At 43.5% G+C, this 13,453-nt stretch overlaps 1 protein-coding gene and 1 long non-coding RNA gene across 8 annotated transcripts in view; both read left to right on the top strand.

The window, feature by feature from the left end:
• Nucleotides 1-13,453, top strand: part of LOC135233747 (uncharacterized) — a 789,909-nt gene that overhangs the window by 540,628 nt on the left and 235,828 nt on the right. The window lies entirely within an intron of this gene.
• On the top strand, nt 5,742-10,368 carry LOC135233076 (uncharacterized). The gene is made up of 2 exons (XR_010323754.1): nt 5,742-6,176; nt 8,837-10,368. It is a non-coding gene; the product is annotated as an uncharacterized LOC135233076 (long non-coding RNA).

Raw genomic sequence — 13,453 nt, 5'->3', positions numbered from 1 at the left:
TTATTAATGTTTTCTTCAGTGCTATTGTCCAATACTTTGAGCTGAATTTCCTGTATGAAAGCTACAAGAACATGAAATGGTTGAAATGTACTGTATAGTATGCATACATAAAACTCTACAGTGATTAACTTTTTAATTTCAGTTTAGGGAGTTAGACCAACAGAACACAAGATCATACAATGATAAGAACATTAGTCAGCTCCTAACTGCCTTTCAACAGCTGCAGGCCTCACTGGATGGTGTCCTGGATGTCACTGGATGTGAATATGCACACATCAACACAAATGCAGTACATTGGGATGGCAGGTATGCCATCCAGCCAAGTTACGCCTTGACAGGGCATGCCCCATACCTATACAGTACTGAGAGTTTGACAGTTTTTACGGTTCCCCATAGAAATAACCGCAACAGCCACGGACTCTCAGCCCTTAAAAATATTAATTTTGGTACATTCTGACCCCATTTCAACAGACATAATTCATAAACAAGTTACATTAGATTACATTCCATTTATTTAGCAGACACGACATACAAAAAGTGCAAATCATGGTCATTGGATAACTACAAAACACAGGTTCAATAAGGTACAATACTAATTTGCTGTACAGCTACACTATTTATAGCCAAGAACACAGTTCAGTTCACGCAGTGAACATTATTCTGACCTAACGTCTGCCAAGCCAAACTAGGGAGAAGAACAAGCTATAATTTTAGGACAAATACAAATTACAAAAAGTGCTGGAATGGGGGGATTTAAAATGAAATGATACACAGAGTGGTGGCAGTTAATCCAGGTATAGTCTGAACAGATGCGTCTTCAGACCACGGCGGAAGATGGGTAGTGAGGGAGAGGTTTGAAGAGAGACAGGGAGTTCGTTCCACCACTGAGGAGCTAGGGTGGAGAAGCTCCATGATCCCTTTACTCGAGTGGGAGGGGGTGCAAGGCACCCTGCTACTGCAGAGCGGAGTGGTCAAGCAGGCATATAGAATCGAATCATTTCCTGCAAGTAGACAGGGGCCGTCTTGTTGGCTGCAGTGTAGGCGAGAGTCAGGACTTTGAATTTGATCCTGGCAGCGACCGGTAGCCAGTGGAGTGACCTCAGCAGAGGAGTGACGTGGGAGAATTTGGGAAGGTTGTAGATGGTTGTCAGGCAGCAGCATTTTGAATCAACTGTAGTGGCTGTATGGCACAAGCTGGCAGGCTTGCAAGGAGTGATTTGCAGTAATCAAGGTGGGAGGTCACCATAGCCTGGACAAGCAGTGGGTGGAGTGCATAGTCAGGAATGGAATGGAAAGGAATCTCAGGAAGGAATCTGCAGGACTGTGATGTTGCCATGATGTGCTCCTTCAGGTCCAGCTGGTCGTCCAGGACCACCGCCAGGCTCTTAGCAGAGCGAGAGGCAGTTACTGTGGCGCCATCAACCGTGATTGAGAGCTCACGCTTCAGGTGGTGGCTGGCCATCCAGGTTGAGATGTCAGCCAGGCAGGAAGATATTTTGTCATCAACCTGTGAGGCAGAGGGGGGGAAAGAGAAGAAGAGTTGTGTGTCATCTGCATAACAATGATAGGAGAAGCCGTGTGAATTAATGACTGAACTGAGAGATTTAGTGTATATGGAGAACAGCAGAGGGCCCAGTACAGATCCCTATGGTACTCCTGTAACAAGGGGATGAGGTGCAGAGGCAGACCCCATCCAGATGACCTGGTAGGACCTATCTGCAACATAGGAAGCAAACCAAGACAGGGCGGTCCCAGGAATGTCCATCTCAGCCAAGGTGGAGAGGAGTATTTTCTGGTTGACTGTGTCAAATGCAGCAGATAGGTCAAGGAGGATCAGGACAGAGGAGAGGCGTGAGGCTCTTGCAATGGCGAGTGCCTCCGTCACAGCCAGGAGGGCAATCTCTGTTGAGTGCCCGGATTGGAAGCCAGACACCAGTCTAGCAGGTTGTTCTGATGGAGAAAAGCGGTTAGTTGTTTAAGCTCTGCTCGCTCAAGGGTTTTGGACAGAAAAGGTAGAAGCGATACAGTCAATAATTCATTACATCAGAGAAGTCTGAGGTGGGTTTCTTGAGGAGTGGGGTAACACGAGCCATCTTAAAATCAGGGAACATGACAGGCAAGGGAGGAATGAACAATGGAGGACAGATAGGGAAGGATCTCGCCAGATATAGATTGGAGGACTATAGATGGGAAGGAGTCAAGTGGACAAGTGTTTGCACAATGAGAAGTGATGAGTTGGAGTACATTGGAGTCCTCCAGCCTCTTGAAGGAGGTCAGTGTGGCCGTGGCTATGTCCCAGGGGGTAGGGGGGCTCACTGGATGGGCAAAGGAGTCTCGGATTTTGGTTTCCTTTGAAGGCAGCTAGAAAGTCATCACATGTCCACACAATAAAGCCCCAAACTAAGGGGATTTCACATTTTCTCTTCATATTATTTTTCCTGCCACAAATGCTCCTAGCCCACAAGCCTCGTAGCCTAGTATCCTAGTGGGTAATGCCTTTGTCTTTTGGTTGGAACTGTTTTACAGGACTAAGAGACCAATTTCCCCCTCCAACTGCAGCAAATCCCTAAACTCAGTACACTAGCTTGCTGGCTAACTAAAAATACAACATTTAAACTATTGCTTTTGCATCTCTAAAATCTTTCTGAGACAGTTCCGCTTTCGGAATTTTCTGTGTGTTTAACGTTAGCTACCTTGTGTGTGAGTAACTTCCCATTCTTGTATGTTGAAAAATGTGTTTTTCATGAGATACATATTACATATTACGCCAGTAAAAGGCAGCGGCCACCAGTCAGTGTGAGGTTCGCAGGCACAGGACGTCTTGCTTGGTAGCAAAGCGAGCTGAGTGTGTCTGTGTATGTGGCCAGTTAAAATTTTTTGTGTTTTATTTGCAGGTAAGATCATATGAAGCTCGAATTTTCAATACTTTTAGTATGCGTACAAATTCCTGTTGACTTTTACGAACTTAAACACAACAGTGTTGTAAGATAATGTTGGCTAAACTGGTTAATAATATAACTAGCTTCTGTGCTAGCCGCAGCATGAATTTTCAATAGTTTTACCATGTGTATGAATTCCTGTTGAATTTCATATACTTATACACAAGAATGTTGTAAGATAATGTTGGCTAAAATGTTGTCCGCCGTAATCTCCGCTCCCTCTCTCCCTCCTCTCTCGCTTCCAGTGTCACTACTTCACTCCCCACTCTTGAATCCTTCTCCAACCTTCCCACTGACTCTACATCCTCCACTCTGTCTTCCTCGCTCTCCTCAGCACTTGACTCTCTCTGTCCTCTAGTCCCCAGGCAGGCACGCTCGTCCCCTCCCAGTCCGTGGATGTCTGACCCCCTCCGAACCAGCCGGGCCAGCCTACGTGCAGCGGAGAGGAAGTGGAGGAAATCCATGGCTCAATCCGACCTGTCTGCCTACCAGTCTATGCTAGCTACATTTTCTACCGCTGTAACCTCTGCCAAAATTAATTATTATCAAACAAAAATTCATAAATCTGCCTCTAACCCTCATCAGCTGTTCTCCATTTTCTCCTCTCTCCTCAGCACTCCTTCCCCACCTCAGTCCTCCCTCGCTGCAGATGACTTTGCAGTTTTCTTCGATGAGAAAATTGCAGACATCCGCAGCTCCTTCACGTCCACCACCACCCTTCCCCACTCCCCCAGCTCTGTTCCCTCCCCCTGTTTCTCCACTTTCTCTCCCCTCACTGACTCTGATGTTTCCCAGCTCCTACTCTCCCACCGCCCTACCACCTGTGCTCTTGACCCCATCCCTTCCTCTCTCCTCCAGACCATCACACCTGACATCCTCCCATATGTCACCTCCCTTGTGAACTCCTCCTTGTCTTCTGGATGTTTCCCCTCTTCTTTCAAGCTGGCCCACGTCACCCCACTGCTGAAAAAGCCCACTCTGGATCCCTCTGTCATCCAGAAATACCGTCCTGTCTCCCATCTCCCTTTCCTATCCAAAACAATTGAACGAGCTGCTTCTAATCAACTCTCCTCTTTTCTCTCCCTGAACAACCTCCTAGACCCCTACCAGTCTGGCTTCAGACCTGGCCACTCGACAGAGACCGCACTCCTCTCGGTCAATGAGTCGCTTCACGCCGCACAAGCAGCCTCCCATTCATCTGTCCTGATCCTCCTAGACCTTTCTGCTGCCTTTGACACCGTCAACCACCCCATCCTCCTGTCCTCCCTGGCAGCTATGGGGATCTGTGGCACAGCACTAGACTGGATTGAGTCCTACCTCTCCGGTCGCTCCTTCCAAGTCGCCTGGGCTGGTGCAGTATCAGCACCTCGCCCCCTTGCCACAGGAGTTCCCCAGGGCTCTGTCCTTGGTCCCCTCCTATTCTCCCTGTACACCCAATCTCTTGGTCCTGTAATCTCTGCCCATGGGTTGTCCTATCATTGTTATGCCGATGACACCCAACTCTTTCTCTCCTTCCTGCCCTCTGACACTCAGGTCTCTGCTCGCATCTCTGCTTGCCTGAGGGACATCCAGAGCTGGATGGATAACCACCATCTTAAGCTGAACCCAGGTAAGACGGAGATGATCTTCATCCCTGCTCCATCCTCTAACCTTCTCGACTTTTCTATTTCCCTAGGGGACAGTGTGGTGTCATCATCACCCACCGCAAAAAACCTTGGAGTGGTGATGGACAACAGACTGTCCCTCTCCCAGAACATCACGGCGGTGAGTCGAACGTGCAGGTTCTTCCTGTACAACATCCGGAGAATCCGCCCCTTCCTCACCACCTACGCAACCCAGCTCCTGGTTCAAGCGATGGTCCTGTCCCGCCTGGACTACTGCAACTCACTACTGGCTGGTCTGCCAGCATCCGCCATCAGACCCCTGCAGCTCATCCAGAATGCTGCAGCGCGTCTGGTCTACAACCTCCCCAGACATTCCCATGTCACCCCCCTGCTCACTGACCTCCACTGGCTGCCTGTTATGGCTCGCATCAAATTTAAGACCTTGGTGCTTGCATACCAGGCAGCTAAGGGGTCAGCACCAGGGTACATTCAGAGGATCATCAGACCATACACACCAGCCAGACCTCTCCGTTCTGCCACCTCTGGACGCTTGGCACCTCCCCCTCTTCGCGTCTGTACTTCCCGCTCCCGTCTGCTGTCTGTCCTGGCCCCTCGCTGGTGGAATGACCTCCCCGTGACGGTCAGAACAGCAGAGAATCTCACCACTTTCAAACGCAGACTGAAGACTCATCTCTTCAGGCTGCACCTCTCCCCAGCCCTCCCTAGCCTATAGTTCAGCTCACTGTACCTAGTTAGGATAATGATTATGTTAGTGTATCTGGCAGGATTGTTTTTTGTTTGATTAGGTGTGATTCCAGTGCTAGTTTGTACTTGGTAGGAGTCTTGCTTGCTGAACAAGCTTACTCTACAGGGTTGGAGTCCTGATCGATGTGGTCACTTCTGGCACTACGATCCTTACTTCACTCTAGTGTTTCTTTTGCACCTCTACATCATGAACCTATGCACTTGTTGTACGTCGCTCTGGATAAGAGCGTCTGCTAAATGCCTATAATGTAATGTAATGTAATGTAAACTGGTAAGTAGTATAATTAGCTTCTGTGCTGACCGCAGGCTATATTGTTGTTCACATGGTTAGTTAGCTATGTTACAGTGGGTTCTTCATGGGTTCTTATAATGCTTATTTATGTGTTGTAAAAATGTGGCTTCATTACTTTTCATGACAGTGAAGTGACAGAAAGTGACTTTAAACAATTTAGGAGACATTTGGTTAGCATTGCTTTGGAATACAGCTTCTTTAATTTCTGTGAACCAAGATTGCCTATATTGTTGGTAGTACAGTAACTTGGCATCATTTTTTGTTATCAATACTTTTAATGGCAGGCTTAGATTTAGCCAGTTTGAATGAATGACTTAAAGACAGTGCTTTGTATGTGCGAGTAACTTGGCCTTTGTGTATGTAGAAAACGTGTTTTAATGAGATTTGTATTTACAAAGCTATACTGTGTAAACTCCACCCATATCTGTGCTGTCTCCTGTCACTTACCGCTAGATGGCTGCTCTTCCAGGTACCCAGGATTATCTCAGAACCTGATAGAACAGCTTTCTCCTGTTTGCACCCTGGACATGGAATAACCTTCAGAACACCCTACAGCTTACTAACTTGTCTCTCTGGGTGAGTTCAAAGCCATGTTGAAAGAAGCTATAGCTGAAGAATGCAATTGCCTTTTATAAGATGAATTAATTATTATATTGTGTGTCTATTGTTTGCAATTACTGTCTGTTTTAACATGTTATCTTTTGTAACTTTTGTAATGATCTGCTATCTTGGTCAGGTCTCTCTTGAAAAAGAGATTTCCAATCTCAAGGCACTTCCTAGTTAAATAGGGTTAAATAAATGAAATAATGGTCTGCACAGACACAAAAGGCATCATAGCGGACCCTGAGCACAAGTTTGCCTCGGAGTCTTTTTTTCAGTCAGACCTCTTGTTTCACTACAAGCATAGCCTGTGTCACACAAATTATTAAATAATATTCTTCCACGAATGACACCATAGTTGTTTTAATTTTTGCACAAAAATTGTAGGAAATGTTGTCTATAAAGGGGGTTTGGTATGGTTTCAATATGCTTTGAGTACGCTCGACTACAAAAGGAAAAGATCTGCAGGCAGTCCACTGGACTGTCTGTCCATGTACTTGTCTGCTCCCTGTTATCAGCACTCTTTAGACATCTTTGAAAAGTCATAAATCTTCTGAATTGAAGGTTATTATTATTGTGCTCTTTGCTCAGGGATTTTTCTCTCCATAATACCAAAATGTACCTCTCTGTCCTGATCTAACTCGTTGTCCAGTTCCTATCAGCAGAGCTGTTGACATGTTTCTGGGAAGAGGTCAGAGGTCACTCTGAATGCAGAACAGAAGCATGGGATAGTAGAGGCAGTGGCCTTCAGTGGCCTCTCTGAGGTCTGCCAACTAAAGCGGTTTAATGATTGATGAATATGGGCTTTCCATGTGTAAAAATTCAGTGTTAGGCCTCTGCTGACATGTCACCAGTATGGTTGAAGAAAATTACTTCATAGGGTAGTCACGCAGGTACAGTAACAGCAGGGACCTTTCTGTGACATACATGGATCTATGTGTTTGGAAATTGGCATCATTTTGATATTAACATGGATGTCGACTAATTTTAACAAGTGTGTAAATAGAGAACATTGTTTTATATATTTGTGTAGCAAGACTCTTTTTTTGTTAAAAACATTTTTTTGAAATGGAACTATAGATCTCTATTATACACTGTACACTGATATAGACTCTGAAGGACAGAACCTAGAGGGAAGTTTACAGTTCAGCGATTATCACATTTTATAGTCGGTCACAATGACTTTTAGTTTATACTCAAGCGATGAACAATTTGCCATTGTCACGATCATAGTTGTGCTCATCGGCAAGACTTGTATTTAACTTTGACTCTGTTTGACTCTGTTGCAAGCTCAATTGTTGTGACAGAACGTTCTCATCTCCCGTAAAACAATTATCTTTTGTGTTAAGTGCAAGTGACTCCACTTCGGTGATGCTTTTTATTATAGTTTTTATACATTTTATGAGCAACAGTGTTCAATATCAAAGGCGAGCGTTGATGGATTGTTAATGATAATATTGCGATGTCCATTGGCTACAACAGGCTATTGTCAGCTTTTCAGTTTGCATCAGTATACAAAGGCTCAGAAGAAAGGCTGTGGTGGGAGACTGTTGAGCAGATTCTTCCTGCCAGTGTGATCTGATGTCATGCCGTTCTCCCCAGCCTCACTACCCACTGTACCAAGGTTATACCCCACCGGCACCACATGTAAACCCCCCACCCCCTGCAGGACTACCCAACTGTCTAGACTTCTCACATAGACCCTCCCCCTCCTTGGGTGTTCTGTAACTCCCTATAAATAGTTGCTAGGCAACACCAGCTCCCCTTTTTCTAGAATTCCAGTTTGAGTGTGTGTGTGTATGTTAGTTTGTGAGCTTTAGGAAAAAAAAGGATTTTAGGAGAAAGTTAAGGATAGTAGATGATCATGACAGTGGAAGTAGATTGAGTAGGCAACAGAATTCATATTAGGTTCATAATAGGATTCTTTGAGTTATATTTGTGAGAATATGAGTTGTGGAGTTATTGAAGTGGCAAATGTCCTTTAGCAATGGTGTGGCCAGCAAACATACCACCACGTATCTTGCTCCTGCTGAATGGTTGTAGCTGAGCAGATGTGGGCTTGGTTATTACTTGGATGGGAGACCTCCTGGGAAAACTTAAGTTGCTGCAGGAATTGGTGTGATCTTCCCTCTTATCAAATAAACCCCAAAGTCCTAGTGTAGTGATGGGGACACTGCTGTAGATGATTTAGACAGCTAAACCAAGGTCCTGACTCGCCGTGGTCATTAAATGTCCAATGACACTTTTCACAAAGAGTAGGGGGCTTCCCTGGTGTCCTGGCTATATTCTCAACCTGTCACCCAATCATTCCTTGATTTAATTGGGAAAAGAATGTTCTCTCTGTCTCCACCTCCACTTCCTGCTGATGTGTGGTGAGCGTTCTGGTGCAAAATGACTGCAGTGCATCACCAAGGTGGGTGGTACACATTGGTGGTGGTTGAGGCGAGTTTCTCTCTCATCACAGTATTGAGCTTTGCGTCAGTGAGAAAAGTGCTATATGAATGCAACAAATTATAATAACATTCGGCTCATTTCATTGCAGCCTCAGCTCTTGAGAGCGAGAGTGACAGTTTAAATGTGTCACAAGTACCTTGTTTCAGAACAGTCAATGTATGACCTTTGCGTCCTGTCTGCAGGCAAGACAGCGGAGGAGTGTGCTGGTAGAAATGGGGGAAACACAGGGTGGTCTCATCAGTAGGGAGGACAGAAGGGCTCAGGAGAGGAAGGAAGCAGAGGAGTCTGTACTGAACCTACTGGGCCTCATCGGAACTATCCTCAACCTCATTGTCATCCTTATTGTGTACATCTACAATGCTCTGTGAATGTCTGTATCTTTCTGTGATCCACAACACAGCCCTGAAAATGTCCATACGGCTGGATTACTGTTTTCAGCTTCTTTTTTCTCTCTGAGATCACTGACGCCTCCCTGTGATCTATATCACTCTCTAACCATCTATATGTCCCCTGTGATTTACATTAATAAACACACTGCACTGATGGTCTTCAATACACCATGAAACATACATGCCTGTGTTTTCCTAGCCTATGTACTGAGCATGACAGGTGTCACGATTAAAGAGTGCATTTTACCATCTGTCATTCTGATCAGTCATAGCGTACTGCAGCTATGGAGATCAACAAGGTTGCTTTCCATTTAATATCTTTTTCAAAAGGATATATGGTCTGGCTGGCTTAGACATTCTGTGAACTAGTTTTTTTTATTAACTGTGCCTTTTACTACACATTTGCAGAAGTTCTATTGTATGACATCATACTGCTCTACCAGAATGGGACTAGAAAGACTTATGAATCTTCAAGAAATGCTAGGAACACTGTAGTGTACAAAATAGACTAACCATATGTAGAGCATCTGTTTTTAATCTGTTTTTAACTGTATTTTCAGAAATACTACTATTTTCTTCCAGTTTTTTCTCTTGTCAGTCTCAGCAGAAAGGTGGGGCTTGATGTCTGTGATCACCTACATTCACAACAGGCTTCCAACCATATTCTGAGCTGCTCCTTTTCATACTCCTACAGCAAAAAGGGCATGACTGCGTGAGCATGATTTTATTATTGAATGATCTTCAAAACTGGTAATTGAATAATAAAAGAGGAGTAGCCTGGTAGTCCGGTTTCTTGAGGCATAAGGTCACACACATATTGATTGTTTTATAGAAATCATGGGTGGATTGAAAATAAAAAGCCATGCTAATATGTGAAAACGATACTAATATGTCCCTTATGTACCCTGCCTCTGCCCTCTAGTGAGAGACGTTGCAATAACACCTGCTTTTGGTGACTACGTGAAGTATTTGTAAAATGGCCAAAACTGTTTATCCTTCAAACTATTCACATTCAAAATGCACCCTCTCACTGAAGACCTTGTGCCAGATTCAGCAGCTCCCGATCAAGGCATGTGGTGTGAGTGTTAAATACACAGAAGCTCTCGGTTTCTTTCCTCTCTATAAATGCTTAAATGATGGGTGAATTATTTGGCTGTCTTTGTTAAACAGTCAATTTCAACAGAATCAAATGTCCCATTGTCTGCAAGAAATGTTGTCAAGGTAACGGCACACAATGGATTACCTATGATGTGATTCAGACTGCAGGTGCCTTGGTTATTCTGGAGAGTTAAATACTGCAAATAAACATCAAGCCATGAAACACACCTGGCCATAACAGTTATTCTGGGAATGATTGATACACATTTACAACACAAATCATCCCTGTGGTCATAAACACACCTTATGTCCCACCTTTATGAATGGCCCTTGTGCTTACTATGTAGTTATATTTCAGAGTTACATTTCAGATATATAAAAGACCATGTAAACATCACTGTATCACCACTAGCCATGTGCTATTACATAACACTGTGGTCATGTTTGGGATTAGTTTGAGAGTATACGGTTGGGCCCATCATTCACTTGAGTGGAGTCTGCTTGATTTGGGGAAATATTAGATAGGAATGAAAGATTCAGCTATGAGCTTTGTAGTACCATTACTATAACATCTGACTCAAACATTATCGGGTTAAAATATTTTTGAAAGAATAGTTTAATCTCTGTTGGTACTATCTTCAATCATATTGTGTGGTATGGGCAGAACAAGTACACAATAGGTCTGTTTTAGATTATTCTATTTTGGAGGAGGGATGAGGTGGAGAGGGCTCACCAAAAGTGGGTCAGAATGCACACAGACATGAGACACACTGAATTCTGCCCAAACATTTGATTCTGCACAGACATACACAAGTCCTGTCAGGTGAATATCATTTTCATCAGTTTTGTTGAAGCTTTAATGCACAAGGCACAAGCTATGTCCCAGCAACATGCTGCATACCTAAGATGAATGAAACAGAGACATATCTTCTCATTATAATAATTACAGCCAGAATTCTAATATACCTTCAGATAATAAGACTTAATGACAAAATAATGAAGTCAGTAATGAGATCTGAATATTGGCGAGAAAAAGAGAATGGTGTCAGTAATGAGAAAATTGTGTCAGTAATGAGATAACTGGTTTCATGATGATATAGTGTTATAAGTCAGGTTAATGTGTAAGCACTGAGATAATTTGTTGGTAATGAGATAGCTCTGTCAGCAGTGCCAGTGCTTGGGAGGTGGTGTCAGCACTGGGATAGGCACTTTGTTAATGTGAGGGCAGTATTGGTACCAAGTTATCTTTGGCATTGATAATATTGAGATTTAAGTGTTGAGATTTTGTCAGTGACAATATCAGCTATGAAATAACAATTGTGATATTAAGATAAAAGTGTCAGTAATTGAATGGCACTGTTATAAATGGCATGGTGGTGCTCCAAATTAGATAATAGGTTCAGTCATGGGAGTGTAGTCAAGAAAATAGTGTTGGAGATGGCGGTTCTTTAATGCGGGGCGCTGGGGTGCCGCCCCCCTAAATGCGAAATAATTATAAAATAAAAATTGTTTACTCGTACAATGCGCCTGGTAGTCTGTCAGTGCCTGTCAGCATTCATTAAAAATTGGTTCCAAAATCAAATTGTATTTGGTTAATTTCTGTGTGAATACATATACTTCCTGGGTGAAGGGTGCCGGCCAAATGAGTGTGTATGTAATCGTGCATTCGGACGGTCCTCGTCATTTCGTAAAGTCGGAAATTTATCACCTGACCAAATCGTATTTACGAGGTGTTTGCGTTTGGGCGGCTATGGCAACTGGTAAATTTATCACATGAACAATACGTATGTCTGCTGGGGATGTAAAGGAGATGGACCAATGAGATCACCCACTGTTGGTCTGGTCACATGATAAATTTCCAGTTTAAAAAAAAAAAAAAATTATTGATCATATTTCAATGTTACAATACATTGCATAGAACATATATATTGCAGTTGATCACATTGAAAGATCATTTTAACATCTTATATTCATACATGAAACAGTATCAGAATACATTTCCAGTTGTTTACCATGTGTTGAAAGCAAGGTGAGGTCAGTGAAACGTCACAACTCGTAAACTCGGGTATCATGGAACTTGCCCGAGTTTACCACTGGTATTTACCACTTGGTCGGCCGTTCGAGTGCAACTTCCTGGTGGTAAACTTGGAAATAACCGACTTTACGAGTTGACGAGGACCGACCGACTGCACTATTAGTCTTTCAACTTTTGGCAAGCAGGTAACCTGAGGCTGCTCTCTAAATGGTTGCTTCAGATTTTCCACGGGGCGCACCTCTTTTATGTTTTTTGATCTAATGTGATTGGACAATTCTCAACGCTATCTTTCATGTTCACGCCCGCCATTAATATAACTATGGATGCGCGACTGTCACTCCTGCTCCTTAGCAAGCTGGCCGGTACTTTCAGGAAATGGCAACTTCAAGTGGAACCACGGAAATCAAAAAAATTTTGGTTATTTATTTACAAAAACGCCCTTTCACAAGGCATTCACTGGAAGAAAAAAAGAGGATAAAGGTGCTTGGACCGGACCGACCCATTTTACAGCAGGCAAGTGATCGAGGATGAGCATACACCCGGGGCTTCTCCCACTCTTGTTATGACAAACAGAGTTGGCTAGCTGGATGTGGTGTAAGTAATGCCTTTTATTGCATTCCCTGTTTGCTATTTCAAAGTGTCGGCACCGAAGCATTGTGGACAATGACGGGGGTACAAGACCTATAACATCTTTCTGAAAAATGCAAATGGCACAAAAGTAGCCACAGATTTTTTTAGCAGGCTTAGCATTGCTGAACAGCTCGATGAAGGCTACAGGGTTGGCATTAGAAGGCACAACGAAGAGATGACAAAATCGACACATCCTGTCCAGAATAATAGACTGTGTGAAATTTTGTGGAGCCTTTGAGTTGGCTTTGCGTGGCCACGATGAGAGTGAGAGCTCCGATAATCCCGGGATATTCCGTGGGTTGGGTGAATTTTGTTGCCTCCTTTAAACTTCAGCATCCACATATTCACATTTTGTCCAGCAGATGGCAGCAGAAGGCTCTATAAATGACATTGGCGTTAGCTAATATTTTCCTACTCTTTTTATGACTTCATAGAATGTAACAGTGGCAGTAAAAATGACTTTAGTAGTTCCATAATTAGAAATTGAGCTGTTGCCTGTTGGTAACTTTAGGTGATGTAGGTGAAATGGGCATTTTGTCATCTCTACATATTATTTTATATTATTAAGGAGGGCAAAATATGTTCAAGTAGTGCTACTGGCCAGTGTTTTGGCAACATTACAGTGTGTTGTGTTGTTTTTAGATTTA

This window comes from Anguilla rostrata, chromosome 10 (genome assembly GCF_018555375.3).
Source record: "Anguilla rostrata isolate EN2019 chromosome 10, ASM1855537v3, whole genome shotgun sequence".
In the NCBI taxonomy this organism is placed as follows: Eukaryota; Metazoa; Chordata; class Actinopteri; order Anguilliformes; family Anguillidae; genus Anguilla; species Anguilla rostrata.
This window is presented reverse-complemented; position numbering and strand designations above follow the sequence as displayed.